Here is a 16632-nt window from a genome sequence, read left to right as displayed (position 1 = left end):
CGATGCACCGGATCGTCTATCGCGTCAATAAATATTTTCCTCCAGCTCCCCAATGCAAATTCTAGTGAACCAATGCGGAATCAACGCGGCCCATTGGCCATAGCGTTGACCCCATGACGCGATTCGTCGGTCTATGCATCGATAATTCAATTTTTAGTAATTAAAAGCTTCTTTCCTCAGAGGTATTTGGGTCTTTTACCAACAGTTATCATCCCCAAAATATGAAATTAAGCCCCTTTAGAGGCAAAATTCATTCTCTAGTCAGAAATTACGCAAGAACAAAAACCCTAGAAGATCTACTTTCAAACTCAACGCTTAAAGTTTCACCCTCATTTTTCAAGAATTTAGCAACCAAGGTATGTCAAGTATTCATCCAAGGGTTTCTTCCACCCTTGGAGTTTAAGCACCTTTTTTTTTACTACAAGTTAATGAGTTTGATGAATTTCACGGTTGAATTTGAATTTGTTCATGACTACCATGTTAATGGGGTTTCTAGTTCATGATTCAATTGTGAAATGCATATGAAATTATTTATTATATGTGTTGTTCTATGTTAGGGAATAAGTCTTATTGTCCCATTGAAAAATGTTGCTTTTTTCGTTCGTGTTATGTCGTAAGAGGTGCGTTTATTATTTAGTTTATAGGAAGGATGTGATTTCCCTATTAAAAATTATTTAATTTTGCTTATGTTACATCAGAAGTGGTGCTTTATTATATTGATGATAGAAATGGTGTCTTTTCTGCTAACGTCTCTTTCTCAGCTTCTCAACTGTACTAACGTCTATAGCATCACCATTGACACGACGTTGGTACTCTGGTGCTGGCACCGGTACAGGAACATCGGCGGCAAGTAAGTGCACATATCCTCTTTCTTTCTTGGTTGGTTTTCTCTCTCTTCCCCTATCCCTCTCCCCATCTCTCTCTTCGCTCTTCTTGCATTTTCTATTACTATCATCAGCATAATGGGATAAGGTCACCGCTGGCTCAACCAGTTTAGCATTCTGACATGCACAGATTACCAGATCTGATTCTAGCGATGCTCCGATGAAGCTTTGGTGAGAATTTTCCGGCAAAATTTTCTACATCAGTTAGCTAATTTATTGACTTCTAACCATTGCCATCTATTTTTTCTTGATTATTCCATCTCTTGACTTATTTTTAACTTGTTGGATTGACTTTTTTCTAGATTATTCCCTCTGCTTTACACGTACCTTGTACTTTCTATTGTTTCTTTGTTACTTTCATTGTTTTTTTTCTTTATTTCTTTCTTTCATTGCATTTTCTTGGAGTAGTGGCTGTGGGCGTTGATGATAGGATAGGTTTATATCCAAGGAGGTTGGGTTGGGGGCTATTTTTAGGGGTAGGAGAGGAGGGAAGGGCTAGTGTGGGAGTAGGGGCAAGGTTTGGCGTTAGGGGTGGTAGAGGAAGACATATTGCTAGAGTTGACAGGCTGAGGGTTGGGTCTTGGAATATAGGGACTCTCCAGGGTAAGTCCATAAAGCTTGTGAAGATTATTCGAAAGAGTAGGATTAATATTGCGTGTGTCCAGGAGACTAAGTGGGTAGGGTCTAAGGCTAGGGATATGGCTGGTTGCAAGCTTTGGTACTCTGGAAGCGATAACCATAGAAATAGAGTTGAGATCTTAGTTGATGAAGAGTTTAGAGGGCAGGTAGTGGAGGTTAAGAGGATCAGTGGTAGGTTGATGACTATTAAATTAGTCATTGAGAGGTGTACCTTAAATGTCTATATGTTTATGCTCCACTGGTGGTCTTAGATAGGGAAGAAAAGATGCGGTTTTGGGAGGCTTTGGATGAGGTGGTAAGAGGCGTGCCTAGCTTGAAAAAGATTGTGGTAGCAGGGGATTTTAATAGGCACATCAGGGCATTATCAGGAGGCTTTGGTGATGTGCATGGTGGTTTTCATTTTAGGGATAGAAATGAGGAGAGAGTCACTCTGTTGGATTTTGCGAGGTCCTTTGGGCTGGTGGTAGTGAATTCAAGCTTTCTGAAGAAGGACGATCACCTGATCACCTTCTGAAGTGCGATAGCCAAGACCTAAATTGACGTTTTGCTGCTTAGGAAAGAGGATAAGGTGTTTTGTAAGGACTGTAAGGTCATTTTGAGTGAGAATCTTTTGACCCAGCCTAGGTTCTTGGTGATGGACTTGTGTATAAAAAAGGATAAAAAAGAGAAGAGGTGAGGAGGGTCGACCTAGAATTATGTGAGGCGGATTATCACCAGTGAATACACAGAAGATAAGAGAGAAAGTGTTAGGTATGGGGGTTAGGAGTGTATGGGGGACGTAGATGGTATGTAGGATAAGGTGGCTAGGTGCATGAAAGAGACTGCTAGGAAAGTATTGGGGGTTTCCAGGGGCTGGGCTGGTCATTATCGGGGGGATTGGTGGTGGAATAAAGAATTTAAGAATAAAGTGGAGACTAATAAGGGGGCGTATACTAAGTTGGTTGAGAGTAAGGATGAAGTGGAAAATCGGGTTGATAGGGAGGAGAACAAGTTAGCTTGGACGGAGTCTAAGTTAGCTGTTATGAATGCTAAGATGACAATGTTTTAGAGCTTGTATATGGGGTTAGAAGAGAAAAAAGGTTGTTTAGGCTTGCTAAGGCTAAGGAGAGGAAGAGTCGTGACCTCGACCAGATAAAGTACATTAAGGGGAAGGATGGTAGAGTGTTGGTGGAGGACGGTGACATTAAGAAAAGATGGCAACCGTATTTTCATAGGCTCTTAAATGATGAAGGGGATAAAGTTATTGAGTTAGGGGAGCTGGAGCACTTAGAGGAGTGTCGTGATTTTAGTTATTGTAGATGTTTTAAAGTGAAGGAGGTCAGAGAGGCTGTTTGCAGGATGCGAAAGGGATAAGGCAACGGGGCCTGATAAGATTCCTGTTGATTTTTGGAAGCTTTCAGGCGAGACTGGTCTAAGGTAGTTAACTGAATTATTTAACGACATTTTCAAGATGGTGAAAATGCCCGAGGCTTGGAGATGGAGTACTATGATCCCTCTTTATAAGAATGAGGGTGGCATTTAGTGTTACAACAACTATAGGGGTATTAAGTTATTGAGTCACACTATGAAGATTTGAGAGAGAGTGGTTGAGTTGAGGTTGAGGAGGATAGTGTCTATTTCGGACAACCAATTTTTTTTATGCCCAGGCACTTGACGATAGAGGCTATTTACCTAGTGCAGAGACTGATAGAATAGTATAGGGAAAGAAAAAAGGATCTACATATAGTATTTATTGACTTGGAGAAGACGTATGACAAAGTCCATAGGGAGGTTCTTTGGAGATGCTTAGAGGTAAGTGGGGTCCCTGTGGCGTATACCAGAGAAATCAAGGACATGTATGATGGAGCTAACACCCAGGTGAGGACAGCGGTAGAAGATTCAGAGCATTGCTCTATCCTGATAGGGTTGCATCAGGGATCTACTCTTAGTCCATTTTTGTTTGCTGTGGTGATGGATGTGTTAACGCGGTGATTCAAGGAGAGGTACCTTGGAGTATGCTTTTCATAGATAATGTAGTTTTGATTGATGAGATGTGACGGGGTGTGAATGATAAATTAGAGGTGTGGAGACAGACTCTTGAGTCTAAAGGGTTCAAGTTGAGTAGGAGTAAGACAAAATATTTAGAATGCAAGTTTAATTACTCGATCCAGGAGAACGAGGTGGTAGTAAGGTTGGACTCCTAGGTGGTGTGTAAGACGGATAGTTTTAAGTATCTCGGGTCTATGATTCAGGGGCATGGTAAGATTGACGAGGATGTCTCCCACCGTATTGGGGCAGGATGGATGAAGTGAAAGCTTGCCTTGGGGGTGTTGTGTGATAAAAAGTTTCCACTTAAACTTAAAGAAAAATTCTACAGGGTGGCAGTCAGTCCGGTCATGTTGTATGGAGCAGAGTGTTGGCTAGTAAAGAACACCCACATTCAAAAACTGAAGGTGGCGGAAATGCAGATGTTGCATTGGATGTGTGGGCTTACTAGGAGCGATAGAGCTCGTAATGAGTTTATTCAAGACAAGGTTGGAGTGGCTTAGGTGGAGGACAAGATGTGGGAAGTCCGACTGAGATTGTTTGGACACGTGATGAGGAGGGGCACGGATGGCCCGGTTCATAGGTGTGAGAGGCTGACTTGGATTGTTTTAGGCGGGGTAGGGGTAGACCGAAGAAATACTGGTGAGAGTTAATTAGGAAGGACATGGAGTAGTTACTGCTTACGGAGGACATGACCCTAGATAGGAATATCTGGAGGACTCGAATTAGGATAGAAGGCTAGTGCCAGTTTGGGTCATCAGGGTAGGGTATTACTTGGTGGGTGTACTTTTCTTGTTATGCTACCTTGCTTCATGCTTTATTACGAACTTGTTTACTAGTTTTTGTGTACTATTCCTTATGGATGTCGTATTTATGTCATGTCATCCTAGTCCATGCTTTATTATGGATCTGATTATTATTTCTTGTCTTGAACCGGGGGTCTATCGGAAATAGTCTTTCTACTTCTCCGGAGGTAGTGATATGGACTGCAAACATCTTACCCTTCTCAGACCCCACTATAGGGGAATGCACTGGGTTTGTTGTTGTTTTTGTGTTGTACTATGTTAATTCATGCTAAAACCCTCCAAATTATGAATTTGGTATTTGAAATTATGATGCTCGCATGTTGATTTATATTATGCGCACATACTATGTCCTCCTAGGGTTTGTTGAATTGCTCATGTGAGTTGAATAATGAAATTATATCATGTTAGCATGTATTCAAGTTATGTTATGCAAGTGTTTGCTAGAATGTCCCAATGAAGGAATGATGATCAAGTAATTAGCTATCATGTTTCAAGATTGTGCTATGCCTTATAATTTATGCTATCGAGTCCTGTGGGTATTCAATACTCGATAATTTAGCGATTTACCTAGATCCATGTTTAGTCACGAATAGTATCAGTCATGTCACGATCAGTAGAATTCAGTCAGTTACAAAACTACGAAAAGCTTAGTAGTACTCAGTTAGTTAACAGAATTCAGTAGTATTCCGTCCGTCCATGGAACCTAGTGAACTCAGTTCAGTTCAGTTATATATTACGATTAGTAACAGTTCAGTCCAGCCTAGAATGGTTTAGAATTTAGTCTAGGGTCTATTCAATTGGGAGTAGGATTCAGCACCGGGTGAACCCAAGGATGGGGCCTCACTTATCAGTGGATGGTGTGATCCTTAGAAGCAGTCCTTGCATTCTAGAACTACGTAGCCAGCATAGGTTGAGACATCAACTTGCAAGTTGAGGGTTGATGAGGTGTTTTAACTTGCCAGTTGAGGGTACCACCATTCTTACTCAGAGCACCTACCAGATGAGGGTGACTCAGTTTGTCTTTACTCGTGGCATGGTACTACACCCTTCCAGCTGGGGTTACAGGTTGGACCCCAATCAGTTCAGAGAGGGGTATGTCGTTTAGATGATTACCTCCTACAGTCTTAGTTTCAATCTTTAAAATAGAAATCAGTTCAATTCTATGGAATCAAGACTGTCAGTTATAGTCACTCAGTTCAGTACGGAACTCAACATAGTTCCACAGAATCAGGACTGTTAGATACAGTCATTCAGTTATCAGTAATATTGTATCAGTAAACTCAAATATTAGTTAATAAGTATTCAGAACTCTGTATTAGTGCTATCACGATATCAGTCACAGTTTATACGTACATACATGTACTCTCATTCAGTTATACTCATGTCATTCAGTCAAAATTGTTCATGCATATGAACCCATGCATTTCATCCTACCTCACTTTGTATACCAGTACATTCAAAGTACTAATGCATACTTTTTTTTGCACTATGATGTCTTATATCATAGGTTCAGATACACGGGCTCTTGATTATATTTAGCAGTTCAGATATTCAGTAGCCAGAGCTAATGGTGAGTACTCATAGTCCAAGGACGTGGTTATTACATCAGCATTTCAGTAGTTTAGAGTTAGTTGGAGACTTGTCCCATCAAATCCTTATTCGGATAGTAAGAGGCTTATTTAGACTAGAGAATTTTTTAGACAGATATTTAGTTTTGGTATTGATATACCGTATTCAGTATTTATTTACAGCATTGAACCTTATGGCCAGTTTCTACCTAATTTCTGTATTTTTATAGTATTATTATTTAGTTACTACAGTAGGTACGAGTCATGGGTTAGCTTGTGGTCCTTCGGGATTATGAGCACCGTATAGCATCTGGGGTACAAACTCGGGGCATTATAGTTAGGGATTTCAGTACCATACTCCCTATTTTGCTTTGGGATGACCTTGACCCCACCATCCATATTAGGCAAGTGGATGTCCCTATGTATATTGGTACAATCAATAAGGTGCTCCAGACATCAAATATATCTAATGTTGGGTACCTAAATAAAGCCCAAGAAATGGATATGAAGTAGTTGTGGTCCATCCTGATAGTTGAGGAGGATGGGACCAGATTTTTTGGCCCTTTACTGAGGGGAATAGGAGCACGTACTTCATAATCAATGCTAGAAAGTGGTTGAACCTAGTGTCCCAAATGATTTATCCATTAGGAAACACTTTCTTTGTGACCTACCTCAAACTCTGGTGGTGGCATGTGCTAACAGAGTATATTGTTGAAAGTGGAGACACAGATAGTGATTGAGTAGAAGTTCTATCGAGGCATCAAGAAGGCCTCTACCTTCCTAGTATGGTCTCTGCACTATGTAGAAATGATAGGGTGCCTAAGGAGGATGGTGACACAAAGCTGGAGATAAATATTCACTTCAACCCCCCTTAAGGTGAATGTGGTCGAGTCCAAGGGAAAGAAAAAGAAAAGGAAGGTGGATAATTCTAAGAGTAGCTGAGTCATAGAAGAGGACAACAATGATGATGATGATGCCCCTTCCTCCCAACCCTGAATTCTAGCAGCTAGATGGAGGTAGATTTGGCCGTCGTGAGGAAATTTATTGAGTCTGTACCATAATACAACCCAACTATTTATCCTAACATTGATACCTTACAAATTTTTCGTTTCTCTGGTTACCATCATAGATTTTTTAAAATCCACCAACACTAACTACCTCTAATTTAGGCATTTACTAGGCTAAACCCAATTTCTGAGTACAACACTATTTTTTTTCATGCAAGGATGAACAACAACAAAATCAATTACATTAATTACTTAAAAATTTCAATATCACAAATACTATAAAATTACTACCCAAAAAACCAAGTTTTTCATTCTTTTTATCCATCCCAACACCATGCCCGAAGGACAAAGCATGAAATCTCCCATAAATCTACATCATGATTATACTTTCTAATCCAGGTCTAAACTACTCAGGAAAACTTAGTTTACCTGGATCCTAAGCAACTGATATAGAGACATGAATGCAAGTTTTTGACGCTGTGCTAGTGAATTCTAACATGGAATATGGTAGAAAATCATGAATTTTAGCCCATTCGAGCAAAATCCCTCCTATCCATTACTCTAAGGCCATGAGGAAACCCTAGGAGTTCTTAGAGCAAACCTCTCACTTTATACAAGTGAAGAAGAGTGAAAATATTAAAAATGAGCTTGAGTTTCTAGTCTTTTCATCCCGCTATAGCAACCCATAGTTGTCACGACCCAATTTCTCAAGTCATGAAGACACCTTCCACAAACCACCAGTAGGTAAGCCAACCCAAAATTCACAACAACTAGTATAGGGCTTATAATAAAGGCGGACGTAAAACTAAATAACAATAAGGAAGAAGGAAAGAAAGTAAATATATCCCCAAAACTTGGTGAAGTTATTAGAAGAGGTTCTAATACAACAAGTGTACAAATAGAATACAAAAGAAATATATACACATGTTTTCTTTGAAATACAAAAATAGATACCAATCTAACAATAAGAGAGAGAGAAGGAACACTCCATACGTCAGGAGCTCACCCTAAATCTTCGATCCATGGCTGCTCTACATGATACATATATCAATAATGAGAACTTGTAATATGATCTGCAGGCTGCAGAAGTATAATATTTGTACAAAATACTTGGTACTCAGTAGGCATCGACCGACTGAGCTCCAAAGAAAATGTAAGTACAAATAATATGTAACACGGTAATATAAACTATAGAAAACTAGTCCGACAACAAAATACAATAATTCTAATGAAAAAGTAAGGGTAAACTATCAAATACTCAGTAATCAGGGACGAAGCACGACCTCATTTGTATCTAATCCATAGATGATGGTATAATGAACAAACAGATCTACTATATACAATAGTAGTAGGAAAGAAGGAAATAATATACAAAGAGTAGGCAAAAAAGGATATATATATATATATATATATATATATCGAACCGCGCTATACGGATAACCAAATATAATAGTAGTAGAAAAGAAGGAAATAATATACAAAGAGTAGGCAGAAGAGGATATATATATACATATATATATATATAATATATATATATATATATATATATATCAAACCGTGCTATACGGATAACCAAATATAAAAGTACTACTCTGAGGGAGCTAAGCTAATACCTCTAGGGTCAGAATGTGATCTAACAATGATAAAGCTTTCCAAATTAATGAGAAAAAGGATTAAAAAATATACCAACAATCCTGAGTACCAATTCATAATCAACTTTCCTCAAACCATATGAAATAACCAAACAATAATAATCTAACCGGCTACCCCGGGCGAACAATAACCTAACCAATCTCAAACTAGCACAGAAGGTACATGCATAAACTCAAAAAAATAACCATAAACTGTACCTATGTAGCCCATATATGACCGGTAGATACAATTATCAAATAATTGTACTGGTGATAGGCAATGCATATAATGAATGGATGCAACATAAACCAATAACACCATATCAACTAGGTGTCAACCATACCAAGTGTATACACCTTCTCCATTTTAGAAGCTCACAAAGGCAGGACCCACGACGACCATCCTTCTCAAGTACCATGGCTCATTGGACGAATAGTCTTATAGAAGTCTCAAATATATGTATACACTATTTGGTCCCAAACTAGGACTTCCAATAACCATCGTTACAAATCTACTCCATCTAGTATCTAAGATATATATATATATATATATATATATATACTATCATAAGGAATGCCAAACTTGAACCAAAACTGAATGAGTGTGTATTAGTAAAACCATTGCTGAGATCAAATATGGGACTAAATTGATATAATAATGTCTTAAGAGTTGAAATCTCGATATAATAATGTCTTAAGAGTTGAAATCTCGATATAATAATGTCTTAAGAGTTGAAATATCCCTTGACCAAAATGAGTAAATAGTAATAAAATAGTGGATCAATAAAGGATCAAAATGAGAATCGATATAATTCAAAAGTAATATATTTATTTTAAAAAATTCATAATTCCATAATAAAGGTGGTATACCTTTCATACCAATAATAAATTTTAAAGTTAAGTAGGTATAAGTCCCATTTTAGAAAAATAATAGTAAAATTAAGTTTTAGATTGAAATCGTACCACTAAATAGGTATAAATGTGCCTAACTTTATGCATACTATCAATTGTATCCAAATAATACAAGTATAAGAATCTAGGTAGCTATGAACTTAACCACATCCTTTCAAGGGATAGAGTACTAACCTAGTGTCCAACTGGTATCGTAACCATGGCCTCAGGCCTAACAATATACCTTAACAAGATAAAAGTACTAAGAATATAAGAAACTAAGATAAACGGGGGCATAAAGTTACACAAAAGGTCTAAATGGGGAAACATCATCCAATATACTAATCAATATGGTAAGATTTGTAATAAGGAAGCCTCCAAGTCAATCAATATCTAAAGAAGTCTATAATCAAGTGAAATGAAGCCCTACAACCATATCAAATATTTTAGGCAAGGTTCGGGTTGCATTTCTATTATAAAACTCTTAAATAGGTCAAGTAATGATATATCTAAGTATAAACATAACCTATAATCCCCGCCTAACATGCAAAATATACAATACACAATCTCATAGAGATAAGTAGATAGAAGCCTACCCCAATGCCAAACTACATTCCTAAACCATCCACGAATCGCTCGTCTTTGCCTCATGATCCTAAAAAATCATCACACTATCAAAATCATAATCTACAAATTAGTAAAATTAAAATGATATCCATATTGCAATATATAACCCCAAACCTAAAATCATGTCAAAAATAGGTCAATGGGGCCTGTTAATGAAATCTCAAAATAGAATTCATCATGAGGCCCCTCAAAGAATAAGGGATATGTGCTTGAAATTTGAGCACAAATAGATTAAAAATTTAGGCTCAGATTATCACCTAAAGTTAAGGAATTATAAGAGAAAAAAATAAGAATTTAACAAAGGATTTAGGTTGATTTAAATCGAGTTCCAATCAAGGTTGTCCCAAAGACACCACTTGAGTTTTTCAGATATTGAAAATTGAGTTCAACACATATTTACGTATCGTAATGCCTGTCTGAAGTAAAACTCTACAATGCACAAGAAAAGAAACTGGATCCTAGGACCATTCATGGATATTTTATTGGATATGCTAAAAGATCTAAAGGATACACATTCTATTATCCATCTAACAACACTAGGATTATGGAATCATTAAGTGCAAAATTACTTTAAAATGACTTAATTAGTGAGAGTGATCAATTATAGAATACAACTTTTTTTAGGGATTGACCTTTCACTTCAAGTCAAAGATTGATTGTTGTACACAACATCCCTTAAGTACAACCAGCTATTGCACAACCAATAAATGAGATTCCATATGGTTTTGAAAATATTCAACATGATTACCAAGAAAATATTGGTGCACTGTAGAAAGAAAATCAACAATTTCTAGTGACTTTATTGTGTACTTGACATAAATTTGACATTGGAGTTGAAAATGATCATGCATCTTTTTCACAAGCCATGAATTGCAAAGAGTTGAAATTATAGTACAATGCCATGAAAGAAGATATGAATTCCATGAGAATGATAAAGTCTGGGATCTTGTCAAGTTGCCTAGGAGTGTAAAATCCATTAGACGTAGATGATTTTTTAAAACTAAAAAGGTCTCACAAAATAACATTGTAAAATATAAAGCAAGACTATTGATAAAGAATTCACTCAAAAGGAAGGAATTGACTACACAAAGATCTTTTCTCCTATGTCTAAAAAGGATCTCTTATGCATTCAATTAGCATTTATAGTCCATTTTGACTTAGAATTGCAACAGATGGATGTGTAAACCGCATTTGCTAATCCAGAGGAAGATGTTTATATGAAACAACCTGAAGGTTTCTATTCTAGTGATGGTGAGAACCTAGTATGTATGTTAAGGAAATCCATATATGGACTAAAACAAGCCTTCCACTAATGGTATTTGAAATTTGATAATGTTATATCTTGATTCAAATTGTTGAGAACATTATGTATCGATATGTATATAGAAGGTTATTAGGAGTAAAATATGTTTCCTAGTTCTATATGTGGATATTATCTTGCTTGCGTCCAGATATAAGGGAATGATACATGAAGTGAAATAATTTCTCTAAAAATTTTGATATGAAAGATATGGGTGATGCATCTAATGTCACTGCCATTAAGATTCATTGGCATAAACATCAAGGTATCTTAGGTCTATCTCAAGAAGCCTATATCAATAAAATTTGAGAGAGTTTTCAAATGGAAGATTGTTCACTAAGTGTATCTCGTACTATGAAGGGTTACAAGTTCAACTTGAATCAATGCTGAAGAACAATCTTGAGAGGGAATAAATGAAAGACATTTTATACACTTCAGCTGTTTACAACTTGATGTATGCTCAGGTTTGTACAAGACCTGACATAGCATTTGATGTTGTAATTTTAAGAAAATATCAGAGTAATCCAGGTCTTGACCAATAGAGAGCTGCCAAAAAAGTCTTTAGACATCTTTAGGGACCAAAGACTACATGTTTATGTATAAACGATTAGATGACTTGGAAGTCATTGGCTACTCTGATTCAGATGTTACTAGCTATATGGATTCACGATAATCAACTTCTAGATACATTTTATGTCAGTTGGTGGAGCTATATTTTGGAGGACTACCAAAACAACTCTAATTACTACTTTCTTTATGTAGGATGAGTTCGTTTTTTATTTTGAGGCTACCTCAATTAGGGTATAGTTAAAGAGTTTCGTATCTAGGCTAAGAATTTTTACTCTATCTCTAAGCTATTAAAGTTATATTGTGACAATCCAGTTGTTGTCTTTTTGTCTAAGAATAACAAAAATGGTCGTATAAACAAGAAAATCGACATCAAGTATCTAGCCATATGACAACTACTAAAGATAAGAAAGCAGTCTTTGAACATATTAATATTGAAGTGATGTTAGCTGATCCTTAAACTAAAGGCATGTCGTCACCAAAATTTAAAGATTATATAGTCAAAATGGGACTTAGTTCCACTTTGTAAATTTTTACTGTAACAACGAATGTTGATGAAACTCTATTAATATGATATATTTCGTATTTATAACAGTGTGCACATTCAATTTTATTTTGAGAAATTTCCCTATAATATGGACATAGAATAAACACTGAGACTATTCATTAAGTAGTAAGGGCTAAGACTTAGAAACATGACATATTTTGATACATGAAAGATTGTTACATCCAAGCATACATACAAGTTTACGTATTACACCAAGTAGTAAAATGACCTTTAAATACCACGTATTGATCCCAAAGAGACTTGTGCTCAAAACTATCCAATTCCAGATTCACTACGAAGATTAAACAAGTGCTAAAGTAATCAAGAGTATTTGAAAGTTGAAAACTAAAAATAAACTTAATAATACTATAATGTGAAGGACTTACACAATAATGGGGAGAAACCTAGGGTTCAGGCACTACGGACAATCCTACTTAGCTATATAATCATGTTGGTTTAATTAATTGTCTTGGTTGGTAATTCAAGGGATTGATAACATGATTATGGACTTCCAAACCTTTAATCAACTATCTAACTTAGCCTTACAACTATATCGTTGAGCAAGAATGCAAGAACTAAGTTAAACGCATTTGTATTTATTACCGTATATGAACCAAATAGGATGAATTATGTAAATTACTATCTTAAACATAAATTATAACTTCAATTCATTAAATAATTCGGATCCTATTACATACATCCCACGTTCTATTCTGTTGTTCCTTCTTCCGGGTTCACTATACAATTATGCATTTATCGTAAGGATCGAGTATTCATAGAATGGTTAATAACACAAATATATGAACAACAAACAATGATAATAATATCAACCAACTCAATTAACAAGCTTAAGTGCTCATTTTATTGTCCTTAACCCTAGATGTTGGTGTTTAGCCTATCATGGACTTACAAAGAATCATAATATCCATGTAAATAATACAAAATAAAACTAAAGTAAAGGAATAAAAACCCTAATTGAAGCCTCATCCAATATATTCCAAGCCCCACAAGTTATCCATGTTGTTTACAAAAAAGTTGGGAGTGTTCTATTTATACTAGGAACAAGTTGGCCAATTTGAACTTGCCTCTGTGACACGCCTCTATCGCGGTACCTAGGAAACATGGCATGTTGAAATCATGGAGGCACACTGAAAACAACATTTTGGTTTGAGACTAAGGGCGTGGCATGCTCTTAACGCGGTGTCTAAGTAGTGTGGCATGCCCCTAAGCCCAAAATTTCAAGATTTGTTTGTACTTTACTCAATGTGTTTGGCCTTTAATCCCTTGCTTCATGGTTTCTTTTCCTTTTCAATTCCAGATCCTATATTATCCATTTATAAAGTCCATCATCTCACCAGGATTTCCATATCATAAAAAAAACCATGCATTAGAGATCAAAACAAGAAAGAATCCAACAAAAACAACTAACGTAGCACATAGCTCAAGCTAAGAATACTAGGTTCCTCATCTAAACTACAATTGATCATTTTGATTCCAAACTTGTTTCGAACACACCTTAAACATTATAAACATGTAGTTCAACACTTAGATGATTAATTATATAAATATTAACTCATTACGCACATAAGAAGTCCTTAAAACTTAGCTAATTAAGGCTAGATAACAACACTTAGGTGCATAAATCCATCTAAAGATCATCACCCCACACTTAAAGCCTTGTTCATCCTTGAACAACTCTTTACCTTAAGCTCTATAATCAAAGTAGAACTCACATAATATTACAACACGAAAGACATGTAAGCTAGCACTACAATGACTACACAACTCGCAAGTTTTACAATAAGCATGTCACATACATTTGAAAGCTCATGAACACTACTTCAAAACATCCTAACCTTAAGAATTGACCCACCAAGTTGGGAAACTCATTCATAAAAGATATTATATATAAGTCACCTAACTATCATCAAACATGTGCCCTCACCATAAGAGAGTTGCCTATACTCACTCACAGATATGTAATTTATCACCGAAATGGGCATAAGAATCAAATTAAACTCACTCACATAAAGAATTCACATATCACATAAGATGAACCATAGGCTTTCCCCTAATGTAGTACTCTACTAATATCAAAATATTAAAGATTAAGATCAAATAGGTCCTTAAAGGTTGCAATGTAGTCTAAGGGATGAGTAGGAACAATTTTGGCAAGTAATAGTGACAATTTTCCCTAAGCGCTTTAATAAAACACATTACATGCTAGACTCTTTTCTTAATAACTAATTTTCCACTACCTCTACCTTCACACATCTCTTTTGTTTTTCTCCATCTCTTTAAGCTTGTTCATCTATACAAAGTGGGGAGTATTCTCTATTACACATGATTCAATTTTGTATAAGTTTCTTTCTTTTCTTTATATGACGCCGGGCCTCACACATCAACTTTTCAACACAAATAGCTACTATTTTTGGAGCTTCACTTTTCCTTTTTTCCTTCTTACTTTTCACACTCCTTAACCATATTAATTTTTCAACTAAAGCGTTTAGGAGCTTCAGATCAAATTATTCAATCGAAGAAGGAGAATAGGCTACATATGAGGCTACCAAAGAAATAGGCTAAGCCTCATCAGAGCTAACTAAGATTATGAACAGGAGTAGATAAAATATGGTATGAAACATGGATATCAAAGAAATGCCTATATCATCTCCTAAACTCACTCTTAATTTTGCTTTGTACACATATCAAGCAAGTTTTAGACATCAAAGTGCAACAAAAAATACAACAAAACCTCACATAACAAATGACACATGCTCAAATCAAGTAGTACCATTAATGATTCTTAACCAAGCAATAGAATAACTTTCTAATTAAGCCAATAATGCATAAGAGTCATATAAATGAACCTAGGATTCTCAAAAGTAGGATTCTCAAAAGTAGTCATTCAATACAGTCAAAATGCTTTCACATTCGAAACCACTTGCAACATGTAATCACACATAGCAATTAGCAAGAACATCTCACTTATTTCTAATACAAAAATATAAATTTTACTCCTAAACACAAAAAGGACACTGGGTTCAAAGGATGCCCCTTGGAAAAGAATAAAGAAGAACAACCAAGGGGTGGGTAAAGTGTGCACGTACTGGACTAAAATCAACTACTAGAACTAAAAACTAAGAGAAAACCTTTTTGTAATTTTTTCAAATTTACCCAAAACTAGAAAACAACTAAGAAATAAAATCCTATAGCAACACTTCACCCGAAACCATGGAAGTTTTCCCCATCCGACACTTAAAAACATACTTTATCCTCAAAGTATACTCAAAAGTAGCAATAGAAATACTCTTTAAGACCTTTAGGCCTAACTAATAGCATCTTTTAAACATAAATGAGTTCAGATGAACCCCACACCCAGTCTTTTCCATGCATCTTAGCTCGAATATCCGGTATTCATACTTTACTTCAACTTGTGACTCAATAAAAACAAAGACATGAAATAAAAAGAAAATACCTACCTTAACTTGGGTTGCCTCCCAAGCAATGCTTGATTTAGTATCACGGCATGACCTATATCACTACATCAATCATTTTTATTCATCCTCTTCCTCATGCTTGGAGGCCATTTTCTCACTCATTTTTTACCTTTTAAGTGTGTACTCTCAAGGTCTGTATTTTTGTCAACAATAGCCTTTTCAGGCTTCACTTTTGGCTTCACCCTTTCGGGCATAATTGGTGGCTTGGGTAACTTTATGAGACTGTTCAGGGATGTCATTGGTGATTTAGGATTCACCACCACGTACTGTCACAACCCAAACTAGGGTAGAGCCGTGACAAGTATCTCAAGTCCCACGTGGACTAGAGATCACCACTATACCTAACCAAATCAAATAGAATATCCCCAATGTCAGATGAATTCAGGATATATAATAAGATAAGTTCAAAGAATAAAGGGTATGTATATAACCAATAACCATCGACCATCCAAAACAATTGACCAATAACACCCAACTCCACAGTAATATAGCAAAGTCTTCTAATAAAATAATCAAAACCAATCTTAGTCAAAATATGTCCTCGACTCTTGACAGATGATAATGAAAATGATAATGTTAATGATAATGAAACTCCCAACTCTAATATATGATAAAAATTAATGAATTGTCTAAGTCTTCAAAA

At 36.0% G+C, this 16632-nt stretch overlaps 1 pseudogene; it reads right to left on the bottom strand.

The window, feature by feature from the left end:
* Positions 1-743: 743 nt before the first annotated feature.
* Positions 744-16632, bottom strand: part of LOC124897955 — a 49205-nt pseudogene continuing 33316 nt past the window's right edge.

This window comes from Capsicum annuum, chromosome 4, assembly GCF_002878395.1.
Source record: "Capsicum annuum cultivar UCD-10X-F1 chromosome 4, UCD10Xv1.1, whole genome shotgun sequence".
Classification (NCBI taxonomy): Eukaryota; Viridiplantae; Streptophyta; class Magnoliopsida; order Solanales; family Solanaceae; genus Capsicum; species Capsicum annuum.
Note: the sequence above shows the minus strand (reverse complement) of the source record. Positions and strands in the feature narration are given on the sequence as shown.